General features: G+C 44.3%; 1 long non-coding RNA gene and 1 pseudogene across 1 annotated transcript; one reads left to right on the forward strand and one right to left on the reverse strand.

Moving 5' to 3' along the window:
* Nucleotides 1-2856: 2856 nt before the first annotated feature.
* Nucleotides 2857-11402, forward strand: LOC148163531 (uncharacterized). Its single transcript, XR_015768940.1, has 4 exons — nt 2857-4079; nt 5701-5861; nt 10534-10702; nt 10800-11402. It is a non-coding gene; the product is annotated as an uncharacterized LOC148163531 (long non-coding RNA).
* Nucleotides 6027-7176, reverse strand: LOC114218878 (adaptin ear-binding coat-associated protein 1 pseudogene; annotated as a pseudogene).
* Nucleotides 11403-26905: the final 15503 nt, after the last annotated feature.

Genomic DNA, 26905 nt, shown 5'->3' on the forward strand with positions numbered 1-26905 from the left:
ACTTAGAAAACCAAACCAGAGGCAAAGCTGAAGTGCTAGTGTTTCATAGTAATTGCAGTCCCAAAGCACTGCGAGTGAGGGAAAGGGAGGGAAACTAGGCAGGAAAGGAGAAGAAACAAGGTTTGTTTTAATGAGTTGCCCACTGCTTCACCAAGACACAGCTAGTCACCTGCCCATGTATGCTGTCTCTGGATAGACTTCACAAACACCATGCCTGGCTGCAACATTACATTGGGGTTGAGGGAGGAATGGAGAGCAGATTCGCCTGCTCTCCTCCTGTCTTCTGTCTTTCGTTGCTCCAAGTTTGCCTTGTGAGGTGTTTGCTCTCCCTCACTTGCTGGGATTGTATAACTTGGCCACAGGAAAGCCAGATCCATGCCCTGCAGTCCCCCAAGTCCTGAAGTAGCATGGTGAACAGAAGGGCACTGGCATACAGGACTTGGTCAAGGCAGAGCAAGCAACTGAAGGCTTGGAAATCAGGTGAGGCCACAAGTCACCTGAGGAGGGTGTCCAGGTTGGGGGAGGGCAGAGCCCTGGGCAGTCCTGAGTGTTAAAGAGCCTGCCGTGGAACCCAAGGGAGCATCCACAGAGGCCCCCAGAGGAAATGTCAGGGCCAAGGAGGAGAGATTCAGGAGAGGTAGTCAACAGCCTCTGATATAGCTCAGAGGTAGTATGGCTGTGTTCTAGAAAGTAGCACCTGATTCTCAGATGCCTGGTGAGCTGACCAGAGCGGTCTCAGTGCGATAGAGGGAGCGGAAACTGGGTCATGGTGGCAAGAAGCAGGAGAGAGCAGCATGTGTGCACTGTGAGCCAATGTTCAGCTGTGGAAGCTGGGTGGCCAGTGGGTGGCAGACAGCTGATGGAAGCATCATTGTCTGTGGATGGCAATGGGAGCTGCTCATGGGGCCCAAGAGGTTTCTGGAAACGGGTGTGGTGATGGGGGGAAAGAGGCCTAATGAGGTACTCTGTACCAAGGATGGGGCATAGCATGGGAATGGCCTCCTTTAGTCCATCCACTCAACTGCCAGTTGTGACGTGAGAACCAAGCAGACTGGCTGGCAATTGGCAGGGGCAGGGTATGAGCAGTCTCAATCTTGTCAACTAGGAACCCCTCTCTTTTTGGGATTCTTGGACAGATTCCCAGGGTCAACAGCACTTTCCCCAACATGGCAGCAGCTTTGTGAAGTAAGAATAAGGCTCATATCCCAGCTCTTCCACTTATAAGCCTTGTGAATTTGGGCAAGTTGCTTAATCTCTCGTCTTCAGTTTCTGTATCTGTACTGAGGCTAATTGCACCTTCCTCAGATGGTATTCCTTCCACAGGTAATCTTCAGGGGAAGATTAAGTGAGATAGCATGCTGGACCCAGGTACTCAATAAAAAAGGATACTTGGGAGAGGCTGATATTAAACAAATGAAATGACATACAAGCAGCCATGTTCCCAAGACATACATTTATGATGCAAATAATCATATTTTGGGTCCCAAAGGAGAGGCAGTCCTTGGTGCCCCAGGTTTTGGCTTGTTTTTGTGGTCAGTTACCATCTTTTCTACCACCCAGGCACTATTTACTCCTCCTCTTAGCAGGCCAAGCCTGAGGGAGAGTCAAAGGTTTGTGGCATTCTCCCTCCCTCACCCCAATTTGAATTTGTTTGCTTAGTTCCTGTTTTCTGTGCTGTCCCACAGTGGGGAGCAGAAGTGGAGGCCGTACAGAGACTTGAGCCTCTGCAGGCTCATCCTAGGAAACTTAGGAGGCCCCAGAGCCGATTGTGCCCTACCCAGCCTTGGGGCTGAAAGCGAACCAAGCTTTGTAGGGTGGAATACCTTGACTTCTGTCTAGGAGGCCCAGGGGCACCTGGAGAACATGGGCTCTGAGGGTGAGGGCTCCTCCTGCCCCCCTGTGGGTGTTATGCTCCATGTAGCCCTCTCCTCTAGGTATACTGAGAAACCTGTCATTCACCCAGGCTGCTTTCATCTCTACCACGTGTGCCAGCTGAAATGGGCACTGCTGCTCCCAGGGACACATGGCCACTACTGCTGAGGCGCGCAAAGGGCCGGCCTGGCATGTTTGACCTCTGTTCTTCTCCGGAAGCCTGGGGAGTTTGCGAGTGAGACCTGGACTCATCTTGCTCAAATAACTGGTGTCAGAGTAAATATGTGTCTGTCACCCTGTGTTTTGTTTTGTTACCTTTTATCATGGGAAATTTCAACATTCAAATGAGAGTAAGGGTGTAATGAATCTCCATTTGCCTATATTTACCATTTCATGACGGATCATGTTTCCTCTATACCCCTTTGCTCTCCTGTCCCTCCAGATTATTTTGAAGCAGATCCCAGGCATCATCTTATTTCATTTCAAAGTATTTTAGTATCCCTAAAAGATAGTGCTCTTAAAACTGTAATACCATTATCACACCTGAAAAATTTAATTCATCAAATATCCAGTGTTCAAATTTCCCTGATAGTCTCATAAATGTTTTGTTTTACAGCATGTGTATTTGGGTAAGGTTCAAGGAAAAGACAATACACTATAAAAAGTTGTCTCTTGAGTCCCTTTTTCTAAATTACCGTTATTGCACCAATACAACATATGCTTTATATGCGTATGCCTTAAACTTTATTTTCAATATGTCAGCAATATATACATATATATTACATATATGTATACACACACACACACATATAGAATCATCTTGAGAATACAAAAAAACAATGTGGAGGAAGATTGAGAACATAGGTTCCCAGTACTTAGTCACAAGTGGTTGTAGAGATTTTCCTTTTAGTGTTCTCTATTTAAAACTTTAAAGATGCCCTGCCGTGGTTCTGCAAGCATAGAGCTGCTGGAGGGGGAGTACAATGGAAAAAAAAAAATGAACCCAAAGTTAGGAAGAGATAAAGGAGGGAAATCAAGAGAGAGAATATATTTTGAAACTAAATTTAAGGATTTCCTTTATTCAGATTGCAAGCATCAGTCTTTGCTTGGGCTGTGATAGCAAAATACTATAAACTGAGTGGCTTAATCAACAACAAAAAGTTACTTCTCACAGTTGTGGAAGCTGAAAGCCCGAGATCCGGGTGCCAGCATAGTTGTGTTCAGGAGAGGGTGCTCTTCCGCTTGCAGGCAGCTGACATCTCGGATCCTCACATGGCAGAAAGAGAGTAAGCGAGCTCTCTGGCCTCTCAGGAGTGGACTAGTCCCATTTGTGAGGCTCCACACTCATGACCTAATCACCTCCCACAGGCCCTACCTCCAAATACCATCAAATTAAGGATTAGATTTCAACATGAATTTTGAGGTACATATACATTCAGTCCATAACAGCATCCAAATAAGTGCTAAGAAATTCTATCCTCTTATTTCTACCTCAAGTTGCCCATTAATTCGACAAACTGATAGGGCCCCTTCACCTGTGAAGGAACATTCTCCTCGCAGCATTGTACATGGAAAGGGGGCCTAGAGGGAAGGGAAAGTGGTGGGAGAGCAACCTGCTTTTGAGGTTCTCTAGGTGTTGGGTACTAGAGCCTTCACTTTGGGAAGCCTGTCAGTTAGCTGGAGCTATGACCCTTCAACTTTATAAATGATGATGTAACACATTTCTACTGAAGAACTTTAAGACTGACAAATGTTCACAGACAGGGGCCAGATAGCAACATGGGTATTCATCATGAGCTAAGTGGTTTCAACCTCTCTGCTCCACAGGTCAGGTTAGAAATTCTAAACCTGTCAATAATTAAACAATGGGGCGAATACCAAGGAAAGCTTTGCTTCACATGCAGCAACAGGACAGAGCTACAAGAAAACAAACTTTCTCTAGAATATAACTGAGAGCAGCCCCTTGAACTTCCTTCATCCAAGCCATACCTACAGGCCAAAGATGCGCTTCTCAACCAACAGAAAAGAATAGCAGAGATGCCATGGACGCAACCTTTTCCTATAGGAATGGACGTGTGAACGCACAAGAGGGTGATGGAGCTGCAGTCAGCACTGGATGCAGCGAAGAAGGGTATAGAACAGCACCCAGGGAAGACAACTTTCTCCATCCCTATCCCTACCCAAATTCTGGATTTATAGACACTCAGGTTAGTCTATCCATTTTCAGAGAATTAGCTCAGGGGAGAAGGAAGTGCAAGGATTTCTTGTCCCCTGAAATTGCTAAATAAGACTTCACAAAGAGGTGCACAAGAATCATAAGATGACTGAAATAAATGTAAAAGGTGGAGAAGAATTTTACAGACGTTAGAGGTCATTTCTCCCTGGCCTGCTGTGCCCTTCACAGTAAGCCACAGGTATGGTAAGCCCCACTATTCCCGCCTTGTTAATGAGTAGGAGACGGCAGATACACAGCAAGTAACATCAAAGGGAATGACATAAACCAGCTTGCACGCCATGGGAAAGTTAAGAAAAAAAACTGTCCAGTACTTTTAGTTCTGGGACAGAGTAGGGGTTTCCAACTTAAAGATTTGTGTCCCTAGGGTCATGGGTCATTTCTTAATTTTTCATATCTTATTCCTGGTATTAATAGCTTAAGAAAGTAGAGTTTCCCCAATTACTGATACATAATGTTTATAAACAGCGCACAAAATGCTCCATTTCACAAACAGTAACATTCACTGATCTCTTTAAATGCAATTTAAATCCTTATTTTAAACTAAGTGCAATAATTTAATAAAGTATAGCTAATTACATACAAAATATGTATATCCTGAACTATAGGAAGGTGAGGAAGTGGTTTCCATAGCCATATTTGATTTTAATCAAGTACATATTTCCATAATGAACAAGAACTAACAAATATGTTAATAAAACACTACCCCAAATGCTTATTCTGCCATCAGCTCTTTAACAATTCCATTCCAACTACTACTAAAAGCAGTAGAAGTATTTTAGAAGCTTTAATCTGATCCAGGAGAATGAGTTCTACAACTTGACATATAGTATGTATCAGCCCCAAAGGTTTTAAGTCAAAAAAGCTTTCCAACACAAGCATTCACATGAAATTTAGTTTCTCCAAAAAATCACTCGCTATCTAAAGAAAAGAATAAAGCAAGTTATCTTTTAAGACATAAACATTCTTACAAAAGACTATATTCCAATATCATTTTCTACTTAACAGAAACACAGACCAGTTCACTATCCTTATTTTTCAGTTTTTATTTAAATTCCAGTTAACATACAGTGTGAAATTAATTTCAGGTATACAATATAGTGACTCAACAGGTCATTATCTTTAATCTGTTAGATTACTGTTGTCCAGAAACTTGAAAATAATGAAACATATTTCAGGTATCACAGGGTCAAAGTGACATTTAGATTTCACATATTAAACAGCTGTAGTATAGCTTACGATGGCACGAAGACACCTAATACAAGTACTACTTCATCATTTGGAGTCAAAAGTCAGAAGGAACTGTGTGGTTTGCAAGATAATTTAACTTCTGTGTGGTCATTGAAAACCAGTAAGTAATTCAAATATGATAATATCAAAGGCAATTAAAACTCAGATATCACTCTAAAATTGAAGACATGAGAATTTTGTGTTTCTCCATCTTTCAATTACATGGACCTTACTGTAGAAAATATTCAGTTACTATCTATGGCTGCCCCACAAGATAATGAAGGTTCAGAAATTAGAAAGAGTGTCAAATCCATAGTAGGCTTCATCAAATTCTTTTCCAGCCTGTTTCAATTCTTCATTCACAGTAATCACGAGTAACCTTAGCAAACTTCCCTGGATCCTTTCAAATCAAGAAGATGAAATCTTCAACTTGTAATTGATCTTGTCTTTCAATTGACATTGCCTTGTGCATCATTTCAGTGATGAACTCTATGACAAGGTCTTCAAGAATATCTGCTGGCTCTGTGTAAGTATTCTGATCATCCCCCGAACAAATATATATTGCAATTGTTTAGAAAAAGTCTTTTCTGCACCTTGTCCATTTTCTTCATCAAAGATGGGGTTTTCTTCTCCATCTTCTCAAGGTCATTTTTATTCTTCAAGTCCGTTCTTGATGTTCTGCCAAGGCTGTTCAGTCCTGGACTTAGTTGGATGGCTGTGGTGCCAGGTTTGGAACAGAGCTGGAGGCAGGGCCAAAGTCTCCCCAAGTCATTGCTCAGAGCCTGGAGCTTGTGTCATGACAGGAGTAGGAGAAGCCTATCCTAAAAGGTTATCTGTGTCACTACCTCCATGGTTAGATTTGGAATGGATGGTGGGGGCAACATGGTTGCTCATGGCATCATCTGAGGATGGAGGAGGAATAGTGACTTTGCCTCCAAGTGGGTCTGGGAGTAAACTTAGACCCCCAGTCCCCTGTAGCCTGGGCTAAGAAACCCATCATCTCTTGGTTGCAAGGTTCCTATTAATCAACTTGATGATCTGTCCTTCCTTGAAGCCCAGATCCAACTTGGGATGAGTGTCCAGTTCTTGAGATGCACTGGACATCTTAGATACTTGCTTTACCCACTTGAAGTAATTTTGCAGAAGGATGTCAAAGGCATCACCTGATCTATGAAGTAAATGTCAGTGAAAGCACTATGCCCAGTGTCATCCTGGAACCAGATTACACAGTAGAAGCTGGAATCTGTCACTATCTCCTCAACAATGATAGGATATTGTTTCTACTGGTGCTCATAGAAAGAGCTCCCGTGATATTTTATACTCGAGTTGATAGGCAACCTCCCCTTCTAAAGTGATTTGGAGGTGACCAGTCTAAGTAGGCTGTCCTGAAGTCCAGCCTGTAGCTGCTGTTGGAAGTACTGGGCAGAATCTGGTAGATGTTGACATCCAGCTTCATATAGAGTTCAAAGCTTGTATTTTGACTGTGCTCTCTTGGCCCTACTCTCCATGCCTACTAAGTCTCTTGTAATCTCTAGGTTCTTTCTTGCTTTCTTTTTCTTTATAATTTATTTGTTGAAGGAACTATTTCTTAGAGTCTGGATTTAAAATATATCCTCATGGTGTTAATAGATTCCTCTGCCTTCCACATTTCCTATACATTTTTAGATTTATAGCTGTGATTCTCAAAGTGTGGTCCCCTGACCACCAGCATCAGCACCACCTGGAAATTTGTAAGATATGTTAATTCCTACCTCACGAGAGGAGCTGGCCACCTCAGAGGGGCAGGCCATCAAGGTCACCATCTTGGTGAGGCTTAGCATCCCATTTTTGAAGTCATCCATTGAAGAATAAAGGTCAAAACAACTGGGGTAGGGAGGGATAAAATATTGGGTAAGGTAGTGGTTGGTCTCTTGATGGGATGGCATGAAAGTATTTCTAGGTTTTAATCAATGAAAAATTAAAAAAATTTTTGCATCATGTCAGAACAAATAGAATGCTGGATTTATGGTTAAAAAGTTAACTTAGTTGATTTAATGTATTTTGAAAACTATATGCCTACTAAGGGTCCAAGTTTCCCTGCCTTTCTTGGAGAAGTGTGGGGACAAGTGTTCTCTCTCCCTCAGTGCCTAGGCTATCAAATCTTGGCACTTTCTAGATGACAAGGTAGCTTAGAAATGGCTGACCCTCTCCTGGAGTTTTAGGTCACGTATATACTTGGCAGCCGAGGGCACCTGGTTTAGATGATCCTTGGCTGGACCTTTCACCTGCAGCAACAGCTTGTCAAGTGTCCATAGAGAGTTGAAAGCCAGGCCTGTTTTCCCTTCTGATCTTGGTGGAAAGAGTCAGCCCATGACTGGCCATTCTAGAAGACAATCAGAACCTATGCAAACAATTGAGCAAGGACCAATAGGTGAGACTGAACTTTTGTGAATTCATGGAGTAAACACAACTTGCTTACCAAATTATGAAATCAAACTTTGTTTTCCAAAGTCTCAGATCTCAGGGGGCAAAATGTAAGATAAATTATGTGAGACTATGTTGATACTACTTTGTAAAAAGAAAAAAAAAAGCAAAGGATAGGCTCTATGCATTTGTTAACACTCTTAGAAATGAACTTTGGGGCGCCTGGGTGGCTCAGTTGTTAAGCGTCTGCCTTCGGCTCGGGTCATGATCCCAGGATCCTGGGATGGAGCCCTGCGTCCGGCTCCCTGCTGAGAGGGAGGCCTGCTTCTCCTTCTCCCACTCCCCCTGCTTGTGTTCCTGCTCTCACTATCTCTCTGTCAAATAAATAAATAAAATCTTTAAAAAATGTTAAAAATGAATGCTAAAAGAGAATGGATTTTACTGTATATAAACTTTTAAAAGGGGATTAAAAAAGAGTACTTAGATGAACACAATGATAAAACAAGTAGTTGACCTCAACTTGTTAGAGTTTTCCTACATATTTACACAATGATATAGGAAATTCATTTTTCAGTGGGGGAAAAGAATCCTGTTTTGTACAGTAAGTAGTTGGGCTCCTGTTTTAAATGAAGATATGTTGTCTGAAAAAGAAATCTCCCCACTGATGCTAGGTTAGTGGGGGTCAGAGTGAGGAAGGGTACAGAGACTGGAACTTATCCATTCTGCTCTTGAAGGACATTTAGGTTGCTTCCAAGTTTGAGCACCTATAAACCAGGCTGTATAAATATCCTTGTTCACATACCCTGGTACACATGTACAAAAGTGGAATTACTTGGTCGTTTGGTATGTGTATTTTCATCCTTATTAAATATTGCCACATGTTTTTGCAGAGTGGCCATACTGGTTTACCCCCCAGCACCAGAATGGGTCCCCTTGCCTGGACTCAAGTGCTTTCCCATAGAGAATAGGGGGAAATAAGCCTTGGAAAGAATGAGGAAGCTGGGCAGGGGAAGGCCTTGGGTGCCAATCCAAGGAGCTCAGACTTTATTTGACTGCCCTGGAAAGCCTCTGGTGATTTGGGGGCAGGGAACAAAATGCAAAAATGAGGTTTAGGAGAGTGAGCCTTTAACGCTCTCAATTAGTTTGTGTTGTGGGGAGAATGGGGATGATCATGGGTTTGGCTTAGGCCAGCAGCAGGATTCAAGTTCACAAGAGAGAGATTTGTGGGAAGAAGGTGCACATGGGGATGCTGAGCAAATGCTGTGGGGCAGAGATCTGGAGCGCTCAGCTCTACCAACGCTAGTCCTTAAATAATCCTGTTAGCCTATCGCACACTGCTTGTGGGCGTGTGAAGTACTACAGTCCTTCTGGAGAACCCTGTGGTGGGATTCAGCAAAGATGAAGATGCATGTGCCTAAAGATCCAAATGTCCCCAAATATACCAAAACAAAACAAACAGGCAAACAAAACCACCCCCAAAGGAAGGGACTTCAGGAAGGAAAGAACTGTCAACAATGTCAAATATACCAGAGGGGTCTATCAAGAAAAGCCCTAAAAAGCATCCACAGACTTTGGCTAGTAGGTGTCTGATGATGAGCTTTGCCAGAGAAATGTTTGTAACACAGTGGGAGCAAAAATCCAAGCACAGGGGCATCTGGGTGGCTCAGTTATTAAGTGTCTGCCTTCGGCTCAGGTCACAATCCCAATGTCCTGGGATCGAGCCCCGCATCGGGCTCCCTGCTTGTCGGGAAGCCTGCTTCTCCCTCTCCCGCTCCCCCTGCTTGTGTTCCCTCTCTTGCTGTGTCTCTCTCTGTCAAATAAATAAATAAAATCTTTTAAAAAATTAATCCAAGCACAGTGGTTTGAGGGGAGAGCGAGTGGTAGCAAAAGGTAACCGTGTGCGTAACATGCTGTCAGGATGGTTGGCTGAGCACAGACTCAGCACACAGAAACATTTAGGATGTGATAAAAGTAGCATTTCAAACTATTGGATAAAGGATACATAATTTGACAAATGGTGATGTAGCACGGGGTGGGGAAGGGTAATAAAGTTAAATCTTTATCTTACACCATACACTAAATTCAAGTCAGATGACTTTTAGAACTAGATGAAAATATAGGTGTACATAAACTTGGGGATGGTTAAAGTGCTTCTGAGATTGCCAACAAAACTAGAAACCTTAATGGAAAAATATGGATAAATTTGACTTCTTTAAAACACACACACATGCACTAAGCCCTTTGGGAAGGAAAAAAAGTCCATTAAAATTGAATAACAAATGACAACATAGAAAAATATTTACAATATATGAAAATTCTTATACATAAATAAGAAAAGAGAAACACACCAGTATAAACATAAATACGAATAGCAATTCACAAATAATCCAGTGGTTCAATACCAGCCGAAAAAATTCAACCTTAATAAGAATCAAATCTCTAGTTTCAAGAGGAACTGAACTCTTACATTTACTTCTCTTTCCTCCCTAAGTTCAGCTGAAACTATATTTTTTAATGAAAGAAAGGAAAGAAAAGGGGAAAATTCCAAAGCAATGCTGGAAAACAAGTATGGTAGTTCTCCCTTATGTAGATACATTCCTAGACCACCATGGATGCCTGAAACCACAGATGTACCGAACTCCATATAGACTATGTTTTTTCCTATACATGCATACATATGTTAATTTATAAATTAGGCACAATAAGAGATTAACAACAAGTAATAATAAAATAGAACAATTATAATGATATACTGTAATAAAAGTTATGTGAATGTGCTATCTCTCTCAAAACAGCTTATTGTATGTTACTACTGTTCTGGTAACGCTGTGAGATGAGAAAATGCCCACGTGATGAGACGAAGTGAGGGGAATGACGTAGGCGCTGTGACATACGTAGCCTTAGGCTCCTGCTGACCTGCAAATGAAGGAGGAGCACCTGCTTTTGGACCACAGTTGACTGCAGGTAACTGAAACCATAGAAGGTGAACCTGTGGGGAAGCGGGGACTGCTGTATGGTAGATTCTTTGGGATCTGACACCAAGCTCTTGTCCCTTTGGCAGGAAAGTCCTCCAGCCTCACTCCACTCACGTGGTTCAGGTGGGACAGCCATGTTCCTGCAGAGCCGGCTTCCTAGCCGAGGCTGAATGGCTCAGCCTGGGGCACAGTGAGGGGAAGGGATGCCTCTCACCCCACCACCCGCCCTCAGCTTGGGTTCTGTTTTATGGAAGAGATACATCACGTAGATTGGAAGACCAAATGTAACTTTACCATTGGTCAAGACTTAGAAACCTTGTGATACATTCTTGGATAGGCTCTCTTAAGCTCCATTGCACCCTCCTCATGGGAGAGATTAGAAAGCCCCAAATCTTATTTCTCAGTGTCCCTTGCTGCTAGAGTTCTGGACGTAAACTGAACTTGCATCACCCTTGCAGAGGAACCTGCCTCCTCACACGGAGAGAAGAGGGATCACCTGAGAATTGGGTAGAGTGGGAAAGCCCCGAGGCCCCGAGACATCAGGCATTGTGTCAGTCAGTGGCAGTGGGGGCACGTCAGGCCGTGTGCCCCAGCCTCCATCCTGCTTTGCTCACACACAACAAATGAACGACTGTTCTTCTACAGCAAGGCAGAAAGGCTCTCAAAGTAAATAAAAATTCTTGGAATTATGTTTTTTGTTTTAAGTGAAAAAAAAAGTAAATAAGAATGTGCATTGGTTGACAGCAAAGGTGTTATTAGAGCTGAACAGAGAACAGGCAAGAACTCCAGTGAACCCCCAGTGGACACTGGACACAAGCAGGAAAGCACATTGCTGCCACAGCAGTCCCCTCCCTATTTCCTTTATCAGGAAGGATCCTCAGCCTGCAGACCTGTTCCCTTCGGGCATCCTGTCCCCTCATCAACCCAGGGTGAACCTCACCCTCTAATTCCCCCATGAAGTGAAAAACCAAAACCAAAACCAAAAGCTAAAATATCTGAACTAAATATCCAAATGATTCAAACAAAATCTGGGTGGGTCGAAACCAAAGCGTTTTCCTGGAATGCTTGGCAGTGACGGCCCAACGGGTCTTCCCACCTGTGCTGCAATCCACTCTGAAGCCAATCTTTCCATTCTTGTACCAGGTCCCATTCCACATTCCTTGGAGCTCAGACACATTTGCTGATAATTATGTCTCTCCCTAGAATGGCCCAGTCCTTTTCCTCCCAAACCCGCCCTGTACCTGGGAAACTGCCCCCCCAGTTCCTGGGGTACACTGCATTCTTCCACCACTTAGGTCTTTGTTTTTATGGCTCCTTCTGTCCTGCCTGCTGTTCCAAATCCCACCCCTATACCCTTTCCCTTCACGTCCTACTGAAGGCCATTTTCTCCATGAAGTATTTCTATTTCTTCCTTTCCTTTCCTTTCCTTTCCTTTCCTTTCCTTTCCTTTCCTTTCTTCCTTCCTCTTCCTTCCTTCCTTCCTTCCTTCCTTCCTTCCTTCCTTCCTTCCTTCCTTCCTTCCTTCCTTCTTTCCTCTTTCTTTCTTTCTGAGAGAGTGCATATGCACACAGGCTTGTGTGCCTGCGTGCACACAAGGGGGCAGTGCAGCAGGAGAGGGAGAAAGAATCTTAAGCAGGCTCCATGCCCAGTGCAGAGCCTGACATGGAGCTCCATGAGCGGCCCATGCAGGGCCTCCACAGGCTGAATCTCACGACCCTGAGATCATGACCGGAGCAGAAATCAAGAGTTGGATGCTCAACTGATTCCGCACCCAGCTGCCCCTCCATGAAGTGTTTCTTTAACACATAGGGCCTAATCTATGGCCCAAGACTTTGAAGGTAAGCAATGACCATTTGTGAAATGAGTAAGTCCTCTAAACATCTATGGTTTCTCTTTTACTGAACCCCTCCCTCCCTTTGTGCTGTTTTATGGGGCCTTGCACTCTTCTGCTTGTGTATTTGTCTAATTCCCGATTTGCTGGAAACTCCCTGAGGCTGGAGGCTGTGTCTTCTGGGCCAGGCTATCCCCATCTGCCCCAGACAAGGGGTTTCCTAGGTTGCAGTTCGTTCAGAGCTGAAACTGGAAAAGTGTCAGGCAAACCAAGGTGAGTCGGTCATCCTAGTCTTGCTAGTCTTTGACTTCATGGATTATGGGAAGAAAGTAGGATGTAGGGTTAAAGTTATGGCTCAGCCATGGCCTCCAAAACACACTTTTCCACATGTCTGCTGCATGTGTGGCTTTTCCACTGGGGGAAACCCCAGTGAGCTAGGAACAGAGTCAGGACTTTATACAGAAGATAAGTTTCCTATCTGAAAGAAAAGGTAAACCCTGAAATATGGGTCTGAAAACACTCAGTCAATCTACAATAGGACCTGGGTAAGAAAAGGGGTGGAGTTCATTTTTTAATGGAACTTCCAACCCCTGTTCTTCCTCCTACATCTATGAGTCCATGGGCTAGTATTACACGCTCTGAGTCTGTTTCCATATCTGCAAGGTTTCATCTGGGGATGAAAATCCTTGCCTGGCGGGACTGTTGAGAGTTAAATAAGAGAAGCTGTGTGTGTCACTGAGCCCAGTGCTTGGTGTCCAGAGATGCCTAGACTAGCAGAGATTTCAGCATGCTCCTCTTCCTCATCCCTCCTACTCTGTGTGCCCACAACCCAAACCGTGTGCCCATCCCCCAGCACTTTGTGCCCACACCCAACACTGTGTGCCCACCCCCAACACTGTGCTCACACCCCAACCTTGTATACCCACACCCCAACTCCTGTGTGCTCACACCCAACACTGTGTGCTCACACATACCAACACTGTGTGCCAACCCCAAGACTGTGCTCATACCCCAACCTTGTATACCCACACCCCAACCCTGTGAGCCCACACCCAACACTGTGTGCTCACACCCCAACCCTGTGTGTTCATACCCCAATTCTGTGTGCCCACACCCAACACTGTGTGTCTGTCCCCAACCCTGTGTGCCCACACCCAACACTGTGTGTCTGCCCCCCAACATGGTGTGCCTGCACCCCCTACACTGTGTGCTCACACCCCAACCCTGTGTGCCCACACCCCAACTGTGTGTGCCCACACCCAAACTGTGTGTGCCCACCAACATTGTGTGCCCACACCCTCTACACTGTGTGCCCACACCCAACACTGTGTGTCCCTTCCCCACTAGCACTTCTTTTCCCCTCACTTCCCACTCACTGTCTCTGCCTTCTCCTTGCCCTCTTCCACTGATAGTTATATCTTTCCTACTTACAAAGCAGTTAAGATGAGGGCAAAAATCAGCACAAAACTTAGAAAAATCACAAAGTACAGAACGTTTTTCTCGTAGGGTTTGATTTGTTCAAATGCCTTCTTCGTTTATCTTGTCCATATCCTTCTGCGAAGAGTCAGGAATTGGGGCTTGCAGAACTGGAGGGTCGGTGGGATGTGGAACGTGCTCCATAATCTCAGGCCTCTGAAGAGAAGAGGCAAAGCAAAGAGGACATCTTTCCCAGGGATCGTCTCCTAAAGGAGCTGATTTTCTGGAGCAGGGGGAATGCCTCAGCTGGCTCAAGCAAGCTAAACCCACAAGTAATAAACCTCCCTAGGACGTGCTGATTAGATAAACCAGTAAGAATTGCGGAAGACACAGACATTAGATTTAAAAACGTAAAACAAATGTTACTTTTACAGTGTCTGTGACTAGACAAAGACTTTTTGGTTCTAAAATAGCTGGTTGGTGAGGTAATAGAGGAGGGGCTATGTTAATAGCAGAGGTAGAAAAAAAGGAGAGGTGGGTGGGTTCCAACTGCAAGGCCCACCCTAAAGGACTGGATTCAAGGGCACTGGAGCGACAGGCTACTGCACGGGGTGAGTAGAGTGGATTTTAAATATATGGAGTTAACAGCTTGGTTGTAGGTTCAGGTTTGGGGATGTGAATGAATGAACCCAATAGTGTAGGCAGGAATCTCCAGCCCACAGAGGGTCAGGTGAGAATTGTGTTGCTTTTTGCTAAAAGCCTGTGCAAGATTTAGAGAGCAAAGATAAGGGACAATCTGTTGTCCAAATTAATTTTTAACTATTTCAACATAGTGAAGGACCAGTAAGATAATGATCAGGTTGTCCTGTTGGTGGTGTTGCTATTCTGCGTTCCCCTGCCCCCACCTTTGGAGAGGGGAGTATCTATGCACATGTGCATCTGTGCAATGGTCAGACATGCACTGAGGGGCTGAGATCTAGATCTAGTTGTACTCTCTGTATGGAGTTCTAACTGCCCTTCTTAAATCCAGGTTATTCAGGCATGGAAGTCACGGGGGTCGGTCCTGTGCTTACTTCAAGCTTCTTTCAATTCAATAAGGGTTATTTCCAGCATCTTCTTGGAGGCTCCTATGAGTCCAGGAAACATGAGACTTATATAAAAATCCCCACTTCAGTTAAGTTTTCCCACCTGAAGGAGGTGACCTTTACCAAGGATCAGCTTTATGGGCTCTAGGGAATGGGAAGGAGGTGATGCATGAGAAGCCAGGGAGATAGTCCTCATCTCTCTTCCTAGATGTAACAGACTGTAGTTCTTGCAAATCAGGACTTCTGGGGATCAGCTGGCTATTCAAGAAAGGGTCACCCAGCCCTTGATGAAATTCTAACTTGGAAATTCAGAGCCCTTAGCTCTGTGGACTTCTGTCCCCAAGAAAGGGTTTTTTTACTTTCCTGCGATTTGGGACTGAGCTGTGAGCTCATGAGCTGAGGAATGTTCTCAGGAGTATCCTAAAAACCCACCAACTATGCTGTTTCCCCCCCTCGCCCCCTAGCTTATTTTGGGTTGCCCAGTCTGAGGAGAGCCATCTTTCCCCATCCATTGAAGGTGTTCAGTAACTGGCTTGTCGCTTGACTGAATGCCTGCCCACTCTCCCTTCAGTTCAGTTCATCTTCTCAGAGAGGCAGTAATCAAGCACTTAGACTTACTGATGGAGATGCTCAAATATCTTCTCTTTTACCTCCCTGCTCTGTGACCATTGACAGAGGCCAGGCCAATAAAGAGATACTTCAGCACAAGTGATGCAGTCACATGAAATAGATAGCAGAGCGTGTTCTCGGATGTTACTATCCACAAACCAGAATCAACTGGTCTTGGGTTTCCTTTTCATAACCTTCATCTGTAGAAAATTTTGCTTCTTGAGCTACTTGAGATCTACTTCCCTATCTAAAGAGCTGGGCTCTGTGCTTCTTCAGCTAATTTATTCTCTCAGAAGTATGTAATTTGGATCATTTTATATACTCTTGAAGACAGGAGCCCTTTAAGATTCCTTACTCCAAAATGGATTCAGCTTGGTTTGAAGCCTAATGGGGCACTGCAGCGTTCATTCCTACTATCATAGGGCATGAGCTGGGTCTGATCCCACCCTCTTGCATCTTAGCCTGCTTCCCCTTAATTCAGAACAAGAGCAGCTCTAACAGAGAAACAGAACATGATCATCCACACCTACTTCATTTCTATGCCTTTTACCCTAAACCTGGGCAAACTGCAACATCATTTTATATCAGAATTCCTTGAACACAGGCTCTTTTCCCTTTTTTTAAGATTTATTATTTATTTATTTATTTGAGAGAGAGAGTTCATGAGCAGGGGGAGGAGCAGAGGGAGAGGGGAAGCAGACTCCCTGCTGAGGGGGAGCCCAATGCAGGGCTTGATCCCAGGACCCTAAGATCATGACCTGAGTCAAAACCAAGAGTCAGATGCTTAACCAACTGAGCCACCCAGGTGCCTCCCGCCCCTTTTAAAGTGTATTTCATGAACTCAGTGATCTAGCTAAGGAATTTTCTGGGATGAGTTTCCAAAGCACTGCCTGGCTGCTTCTAGCTACCTAGCTAGTTTTTACCATGGTACACATGTACAGTAGTCATGTCATCAGTGACACTGTCCCCATGCACTGAATCGTATAACCCTATGGCTTACTGTGTACATGCAAGGCACTTTGCTGGGCTTTGGTGGCAGTATGGGGATAAATGGCACATGGGCCCTGCCCTCAGAGAGCTTACAATCTAGTGGGATGTGCAAGATATATGCATGTTAAGTAACAGTTGAAGATAGTATTGCGTAAGTGTTCCATTAAATAAGGATGACTCATGGGGTAAAATCAGAAAGCAGCCTGATTTTTTACCTGTGATTGCTCTTTTTAAATTTATTCTGTGTGGCTGAATCTTGCTCTGCCCCTGGATGAAATTTAGACAAGTCATACGATTGTTCTGGTCACCCTTGGTCTCAGGCTCATCTCAGAAATGATAATGTTGATCCCAATGATAATCCAAACCTCAATCTCAATGTAAAATTGGGGCCTCTTCCCATCCCAACCTGGTGTTAATGAAGAAGAGAGGCCTATGGTGGTTGGTGGTCTGGACGGAAAGTCCTGCTTTCTACTCTTCTTTAATTATTTAGCTTCCAGGGGTCTGCGAATGCTTCAGGGTTGTTGCCTGGGGAGGGAGAAGAGGTGGGAGGAGGAGGAAAATGGTCTCTACACATGTCTGATCTCCAGCCTCACCGGGGTCCTCAGTGGGGACATGGCGATTCCCTTACACATCCCTGGGCTGACCCCTTGAAGGTCAACCTTTCCACTACCCTCAAAATCCACCCCAAAGGCACACACTCCCACCCCTCACCTCTTTCCTCATGGAGAAAGTCTATGTGGTCAGGTGGGAATTTTCTCTGCTTCTGCCCCTGCCCATCATCTCTTCCCTTCCTTTATCTTCCCTGTTTTGGATGAAGTTGCTTGCCCTCCTTCCTTGGTCCCGCTTCAGCCTTTCACCTCTGCTCTGTATCAGGAATCCCCCAGAAGCCAGTCAGCACAGTAGGTTCACCTGTCGTGGAGAATGCCAGGGTTTGGAGACCAAGGGTCCTTTTTTAGGGCTTATTCTTTGTTGTGTCTCATACCTTATAGCTCCTTGTAATCAATCTCTACATCTAACATAACTCCAATCAAAGTAAAAAAATGACTATTTAAAAAAAGTGTTTACAATGATATACTATCTTATTTAAAATTAAATTTAAATTATTTACTTTTTGGGGGTAAAGTAAGTATAACAAAATTTACCATTTTAACTCTTTTTGAGAATACAAATTTAATAGCATTAAATACATTTACTTTACCCTACAACCATCACCACCATCCGTATCCAGAACTTTTTCATCTTCCCCAACTGAAACTCTGTATCCATTGAACAGTGACTCCCCATTTCCCCTTCCCCCAGCCCCAGATCCACTATTGTGTCTTCTGTCTCTATGAATTTGGCTATTCTAGGTACTTCATATAAGTGGAATCATACGGTATTTTTCTTTTTTGGGTCTGACTTATTTCACTTAGCATAATGTCCTCATATTTCAGCCATTTGTAGCATGTGTTAGAATTTCCTTCCTTTCATTTAAAAAAATTTTTTTAAGATTTTATTTTTACATAATCTCTACACCCAATGTGGGGCTTGAACTTACAACCCCAAGCTCAAGAGTCACATGCTATACCAGCTGAGCCAGCCAGGCACCCTTTTCCTCCCTTTTAAAGTCTGAATAATATTGAATTTCATGGATATGCTACATTTTGTTTATCCATTCATCTATAGATAAACATTTGGGTTGTTTTCACCTTTTGCCTATTGTAAGTAACAAACATTGGTGTACAATAAGAGTACCTGTTTGAGCCCCTGCTTTTTAACTCTTTGGGGTATATATCCAGAAGTAGAATTTATTTGTTTTGAATAACAAATACATCCCTATGTGGACAATATAAAAGAGACAAGAGGTTATACCAGTGGCCCCTGAGCACCTGCCTCCCAGTCCTGCTCCCAGGACTCTTCAATGAAACCAGGTTCTCGTGACTTCTTCCATGGAGAGACTATGCCCCTATAGGCGTGCCTGCCCACCCCCCCAATGGTGGCAAACCATAAGCACTCTTCTACACTTTGCTTTTGTCCCTCCACTTAATATTTCTAAAGATCATTTCATAGCACTGTTTAAAGAGTATTCACTCTATTTAAATCTTCATGGTTTTCCAGCGTACAGACAAAACTTTTTTTTATCAGTCCCCAATAGATGGACATTCAGGTTGTTTCCAGTGCTTTGCTGCCACAAACAGTGCTGTAATAATAACAGCCAGAATTTACTGAGCATTTATTGTGTGTCATCTTTAAAATTCTTTCCATGTAGGGGCGCCTGGGTGGCTTAGTCGTTAAGCATCTGCCTTCAGCTCAGATCATGATCCCAGGGTCCTGGGATCGAGCCGCACATCGGGCTCCCTGCTCAGCAGGAAGCCTGCTTCTCCCTCTCCCACTCCCGCTGCTTGTGTTCCCTCTCTCACAGTGTCTCTCTCTGTCAAATAAATAAATAAAATCTTAAAAAATAAATAAATAAAATAAAATTCTTTCCATATATTATATCATTTAATTCCCATGATAATCTTCTGACATAAAAATGCAGGGAGGTTGGGTAACTGCCTCCCACATAGATGGGAGTATATCCATAAGATAAATTTCTAGACAAAGAGTTGCTGCTACCCAAAGGTATGTGCATTTTAAAGTTTTATAAATATTGCCAAAGTGGCCCCGTAGAGTCTGTGCCCAACTGCAGGGTCACTGGCCATTGTGTGGAAGAGAGCCCATTTTCTTCCACTGTTGGTGTTGTGAAGCCTTTTGATATTTGCTGATTTTCACTGTGGCTCTAATTTGCTTCTTTTTTTTTAAGATTTCATTTATTTATTTGAGAGAGAGAGAGAGAGAGAGAGAGAGAGAGCATGAGTGGGGGGAGGGGCAGAGGGACAAGTAGACTCCCACTGAGCAGGGAGCATGACTCTCAGATTCCAGGATCCTGAGATCAGGACATGAGCCAAAGGCAGATGCTTAACCGCTTAGCCGACAGCCAGATGGCCCTCCCATTTTTTTTTAAATGAGGTTGAACATCTTTTCAAATGTTTAAAGGCCACTTGTTTTACTGATGGCATTCTTAAAAACTTGACAAAATGATTCCACAGTTTATCTAGAGAATATGGACAAGGTAGCCTGGTTCCTTAAAATTTCCATATTGCTTCTATATTTTTCTGAATAGGTAATACAGTCACAAGATTCAAAATTTAGTAGGAGTAAAAGGGTATAGAGTAGACAACCCCCCTTTCCAAGTCTCTCTTTAGCTTCCCAGACCTTAACCCCAAACGTAATCTGGGTTCCATTTCTTGTCTGCTCCATGGGCATAACCTCGGCTATGCTGTTGAAACACCCTGAGCTGTTTCATGTGTGAAAGATTAAGTTCAAACATCCCATTCTAACCCCACCAGTGTCCTCTTAACTCCACACAGCACCTGACCTTCAACCTTAACCAAGGCTCCTCTCATGAGACACCACCTGCCCCTTCCTTTCCCATCCAGGTGAGATTCTCAGGCCCTCCTGAGGCTTCACTTCATTGCTCTGCTGGCCTCCAGCCACCCCTGCCTGGAAATTCTTACTTTCTGTTTCATAGCATCTAGCTAAGAGTTGCTCACCCACAGGATTGCTGAATTTTAAAATCTTAACAGAGTAACAATGTAACTTATTGCCCAAACTGGAAGGCTTTTGAGAATGAAAGGGGGCACTACTAACAATGAAGCCAAGACAAGTGGGCAGATGGTGACTGTCCAAGGCAAATTGGGATGCAAGTTCAACCCCAGTCTTAAGGACAATCACATTTAATTTCAGGGTAGAGGTGAATGTGCTGAGTCCAGTAAATAAATACATTGCTGCCTTTGTTCACTGCCCAAGCTTCTCCTCTAAATGGAAAATTTTTTAATAGCACATTTCTCCAACAGTATTTTCTTTAAAAATCTATCCTTTGGAATCTCAGTTTCAGCCTCTAACCTGAAGTGTATAAGAAGCATTAGTTTATTTTCTAACTCTCTCCATCTGTATTTTGAGCCTCCATTTAAAAACGATGCTGTCTTTTTAAAGCCCTGTCCGTTCCAGTTTCCAATCCGGGGTTGGAGTGGGGTGGGGTGCTGGACTCTTAGGGACCTACAAAGGCTCCTACCCTTGACATCATCTGTCCTGTCCATCGGTTCTTGTTTGTTGGCACCTAGAGGTCTCTGTGGCGCACTGAGTCTCTCTCCATGTCTCTGTGCCACCTTGGGTGAGGGGGATGGGACAGCCTTGATCATCATAACCATCTTTCCCATACTTCAGTCTAGGTTTGGTCAGGAGTCTTTTCTATTGTCCTGAGGGAAGAGGCTCCTTTTATCTCTTTTTTCTGCTTTCACATGCCCTCCCTGAGGCAAAGCATGGAATGGTCTGTTTAATGGGGGGAAGGAAACGAAGTAAAGAAAATAGCAGGCTGGCTATTCATTCATTCATTCATCAATAGCAGGCACTGGCTAATCATTCAGAACATTATTTTGCAAGGCATATATAAATGCCTTTAAGGTGTGCTTCCTGTTTTAACTATTATGATATTATAATTTTCTGTATCTTTTAGGAAAGGCTCCCTAACCCTATCCTCCAGGCTAATTCAGCCATTTGCCAGCTGGGTAAACCTGGGCGTTATTTTATCCTCTCAGAGTTTTAATTTCCTTATCTATAAATGCGGATAACAGTAGTTCATATTAATTAAGTGCTCGGCACTTACCAGACACTATTCCAAATTATCTCATTTAATCCTAAGCACTTAGAAACTCATGAGATACATACTATTATTCCCATTTTACAGATGAGGAAACCAAGTCTCAGGGTTATAAGTATCTTGCCCAAAGTCATGTGACCTCCTGCTCTTAACCACTACACAGCCCTTTCCTTCATAAATGACAATGATCACATAGGGTTGCTGTAGGATTAACTGAGGTAATTTTGTAAAGCTCTTAGCACAGATCCTAGCACATAGTAAAAGCTCCATAAATTCTAAGCTAATATCTTAACCGTGATTTTTTTGTCATGTTTAAAATGTGGATAGATTTATGAATATTTAACATATATGCCCTGTTCGATTTTCCCATTCAGGAATATGTTACCTTATTTTGTGCTTCTTAGCAAAACTTTCTCATACATTCTCATATAAAATATGCATTTCTAGGCAAGTTTATTTCTAGATGTTTTAGGATTTTTGTCACTATTGAAAATGAAATTTTCCCCCCATTATATCTTTTCATCAGACAGTGTGTGTTTCCAGATTCTTGTTAATGAATCACCATCCAGAAGCCCCCAGAGGAGTGGCTTTCCCTCTCATTTTAGGCTGATAATGTGAAGATCACTTGACCCACATGGTGACACACAGTCCGATAGGGAATGAGGCACAGGGTGAGGAATGGCTTTCCAGGGTGGCTCAGGTTGGCTGGCGGATCACTGTCCCCAGGCTCAGGAAGTACAGCCTGGGGGAAGGGAGGAGTGGGTTTGCTCTGGGTCCCTCCTGGAGCCAGTCTAAGGGATGGATTCCCAAGCACCTGCAGTTCCTCTGTGGCCTCAGTAATTCCTAATTGAGTTTGTCAAATGATGGCCCCAGTGGCAGCTTTGGCAAGGGCCAGGCTTGCCACCTTGGAAGTCTGGCTTGCTTAAAGAAAGGGATGGCTCATTTTTCTTTGGGAAATATGTCATCCACGGAGTCCTTAACATTCTCTTTTGCCAGCCTCCACCCAGGGCCTTCAGAGGGCAACAGAGAGCAGAGGCAGAGGAGAAAAAAGGTCCCAGTTCAGGGCCTGCAGAGGGATTTTTGGTTCCCAGAGAACTGCTCCATTCCTGCAGACTGCCAGGAATACCACTTCCCACCTCCTCAGAATAGGCAGGGCGTGAACTTCCCGGGAGTAGAATAATTATAATATTACTAGCTGATCCTAATTATTTTGTGTGCCAGCCATTGACCTAAGATTTTATATACATGGATTCAGTCAGTTCTCATAACAACCACTGAAGTAGGTATGATTAATATTTCCATTTTTCAGTTGAGGAAATTGAAGAAAAAAATAGATAGGTGACTTGCTCAACATCCCATAGTTTGTGGAGCCAGGATTCGAACCAACCATTTATAAGCCTCTATTATAGGTGTCAGGGATACCTCAGTGAACAAGACAAAGTCCCTGCCATATCAGAGGAAGAGAAAGTAATGAATGAACAAACAAACACAAAATGTGGTTTTGGATAGAAATGCCATATAGACCAATAAGGCAGAGTTAAAGGCTAGAGAGGGGTATTTTAGATAGGCTGGTCAGGGAGAACTTTCTTGGGTAGGTAGCATTTGACCAGAAAGCTGAGTACATGAGAGAGCTGAAGGTTGGGGAGGCAGTAAGTGCAAAGGTCCTGAGGTGGGAATGAGCTTGGGATGTTGGAGGAACAGCAGAACGTGCAGTGTCGTTGGTGCAGAGTGAGCTGAGGTCTGTGCTATTGCTGGCCACAGGCCACAGCAGTGACTGGGGGTAGATGGAGATGGAGGAGGGAGAGAACCCATCCACTGCATAACCTGAGCCTGGCCTCCTCAGGCTTCTCAGCTTCCCTTTAAGATATCTCTCAGCTTTTCTTGCCTTCCCGTACGGTCTTGACATGCCACATATGTTCTCTCCTCAACCCTGGATACAGTTCAAAAGCAGCTAAAGTGGACAAGAATCTGGGGCAGCCAATCTTGTACCACCCGCCAAAGCTTGGCACAAACAATCTGAGAGCCAAAAATCACACATATTGGCATGAGGCTTGCCCAGCTTGTAGAAAACCTCTTGTGGGCAAAAGTTCTATGTAAGCCTGCTGGGGCCCCAAATGAATCCTTATTCCCACCAACACAGGGGTAGGAAGCTCATTTTTCCTTCATGAGACTTCATCCCCTATGCCAGGACCCAATGTCAAACCTGCCTAAACCCTGCCATCTGTTAAACCCAGGTGGGGTTCAGGTGGCATTGAGCTGAAGATGGAAAGGTATCTGTCCTTGTTGGTAACCACCCCTGTGTGCCAGGTCTCCAAAGGAAATGGAGGCCCAGAGGTCAAAAGCTGCAAATTACTAAGAATCTTTGCCTTTCCTCCCTCCTTGTAGCATCCTGGTGACTGAGGTGGGCCCGTGTGGAGTACTCTTTTGGCCTGGGTTAGAGGCATTTTGGTTTCTAGAACCAGAGGGGTCTGAGCAGTCTAATCCAGGATTCTCAACCTTGGCACTATTGACAGTCTGGGCCAGCTGATTCTTTGTTGTGGGGGCGTCTTGTGCATTGTAGGATGTTAGCAGCATCTCTGGCTTCTACCCACTAGAGGCCAGTAGGACTCTCATCCCAGTGTTAACAACCAGAAATGTGTCTAGTCATTGCCAAATGTCCCAGGGGAGGGGGGGAACACTTCTGACTAAGAACCCACTGGGTCCAATCTCTTCCCTTGCTCCCAAGCCAATGCATGGGTCTCAGCCCTTACCACTCTGGTGGTGAGGAAGGACTGAAAGCCATCAGGCATTTGTCCCAGTGCTTAATGCCCACTGGACAAACCAGTCTCCTTAGCAGTAATGTGAATGGGGCCAAAGGTGAGGGAGAGAAGAGAAATGGGATGGCCAGCTCTCCCTTCAACATTTTTCAGTCACAAAACTAAACCACGGGAAAGGACAGGGGTAGAGCTGGCCATAGGTACCATTGGACGAGGTCTGTCTCTCTCCATTCTGTCTCTTAGTGTCTCTCTCTCTCTCTCTCTCTCTCTCTCTCTCTCTCTCTCTCTCACACACACACACACACACACACACACACACACACACATACTTCTACCACTCTCTGTCTTGGCTCTTTTCTCTCCTCCTGAATACAGGCTTTCTCCAGAGACAAGAGAGCTCAGTATAGGAGGAGATGGGTAGCAGTGGGGCTGATTTAGACCAAAAGATTGGCAGGGCAGGAACAAGAGGTTGTGGGTATCAATGAAGGAAGAGTGAAGTAATTCATCATGGGGTCCAGACCAGAATGCGGGTGAAGAAGCCATGCAGGGCTGGTGGAGGGGGAGAAGAGGAAGATGTCTGGAGACTAGAGGTCTTCATCGGGTTGAAAAGCAGGAAAAAAGAGAGACAGAGATTAGGAAGTTGTCCACTGAGTCTCAGCCTTCCACCCAGCTTCACAAATATTTGTTCTACTCCAGAGACACAGACTCATAGAATCACAGGATGTTACACCTTGAAGGAAATTTAGAGACTGTTTTGTCCAATCAACTCAGTGCAGTCTCTTTCATTAATTCATCAGCATTGGTATTGAGGAGGATACTTGTTTACAATCTTTCCCTCTATGCTTGGAATCAAATGAGAAATAATAAGATACAGAAGTCCCATAGGTAGAAGTCAAAATAACTTTGTAACAGGTAAAGCAGATTGGAGAATTTGGCTTAGAATATACAACCACAATCAGGCTTCCTAATTTTTTCTGCCAGAGCTAGGCTTGTCTACCCAACACTGGAGGACTCCCTACCTGCAGGGTGAGAACCTGCCCTGGAAGTTTGATGTGAAGAGAGGAGGAGAGGAGCCTAGCTTGGACTTTCTCTGAAGTAGGCAGTTCTCAGATGGATCTGAGCCATGGCACATGCCTATTTTATTTTCCCAAATGTGCCAATCGCTTGAGTCACTCATCCTCTTCCAGGTGAAAGTGAGTGAGGAGGTAGAAAGGTAAGTGAAAAGTACTCTTTTTGAGACTTTAGAAAGGACAAAAGCTACCACTTTACAGGGAAGGGTAAAGGGCTTAGAAGGAGAGGGAAGAGTTTCCCCTAACAAGATACCATTTAAGTGCAAACTCTACTTCAAGAAAATTGGAGTCCAGAGAGGTGAAGTGATTATCTTAAGACTGCACAGCTCTGGGGACAGAATGAGGTTCTTCAGACTTCTAACGCCATGGCTTTACCATTTCACACTTGTAATCCCAGCAGGTCAGCTTCATCAAGGGTCATCAGCCTAAGAGTCAGTAACAAGAATCTCCTACTCTGTCATTCAGGGGATCTTCTTGTCCCTTCCTCCATCACCATGACTGCCTCCACCACCTCCATCTGCCCCTCATCGCCTCCATCCTTACTTCCAGCACCTCCACTGGTGCCTCTCCAATGTCCATGTGTGCCCAGCTACCATATTGCCACCGCTACCATTCCCCCTACCACTTCTCCCTCTACCATTTCCACCGTCATTACTACTATCCCCCTTTTTGTTAGCAGGCAGCCGGCACAGACCATTTGGGTGGAGAAGGGGCTGTGAACTAGAAGGCTACTCACATGGCTCTGGTCTTGAGAAGTCTTCAGGGTCTTTGAGATCAAATATCTCTCCAGCTCCTGATGTCCTGTAATCCCTCCAAAAAGATCATCTTGGAGGGTTTTAAGAAGACTGTGGTAGAGATACATAAACATAAGTACACATGTTTATATAAACTCCTTTTTTAAAAAGATTCATTTATTTACTTTAGAGAGAGTGTGCATGAGTGAGGTGGGGGAGGGCAGGGGAGGGAGAGGGACGAGCGGACTCCACGCTAAATGCAGAGCCCCACGTGGGGCTTAGTCCCAGGACCCTGAGATCACGCCCTGAGCTGAAATCAAGAGTTGGACACTCAACTGACTGAGCCACCCAGGAGCCCCCATATAAACTCTTTGACCACAAGTACAAACTGCCACAATTTCTAAGCCATGGCCTAATCTTACAGCTGCAGATTTAGGCACCTGCAAAGTGATAAGATTCATTACTGGCATCTCAGCAGTCCTCAAAGCTCTAACCACCTAAGGGTTGAAGATATTCAAATGAGCTGTACTTTGGGGTGCCAGCCAGCTGGGGTCCCCCAGTACACAATACCAAACCCAGGCCTCTGCAGGCTCCTGGAAATGCTGCCACCCATCTGTAAAATGGGTGGCCCTGGGGTGGGGGTGGTGCTGGATCATTCGTAAGGTCTCTTCCAGCTCTAACATCCCTCCAAGACAGAATCCAAAAAGGACTTACGATAGAAATCGTGTAGGGAGATAAACAAGCATTTAAAAACCAAGGCTGAAATGCAACACTGCAATAAGAAGATCACTAAGTTAAAATCCAAGAAGAAATTTAGAGCAAAGTTGTCTGCCTGTAATTATGGCCAGCTCTGCTCAGACCCTGCTTTACCCTGGTCTGTCAGCAGAGCAGGCATCGGTCCCTTGCCCTTCAGGAGTGTCCCTTCCCCCACCCTGGTCACATGGCTGGCCGCCACTGAGCCCCACAAGTCAATCTCCAATGCCCCAAATACTGTTCAGCCTGGAAATCACAGAGTGTCCTTCT

This window comes from Eumetopias jubatus, unplaced genomic scaffold (assembly GCF_037043125.1).
Source record: "Eumetopias jubatus isolate StellerSeaLion01/CBP00866 unplaced genomic scaffold, mEumJub1_p1.0 scaffold_9, whole genome shotgun sequence".
NCBI lineage: Eukaryota > Metazoa > Chordata > Mammalia > Carnivora > Otariidae > Eumetopias > Eumetopias jubatus.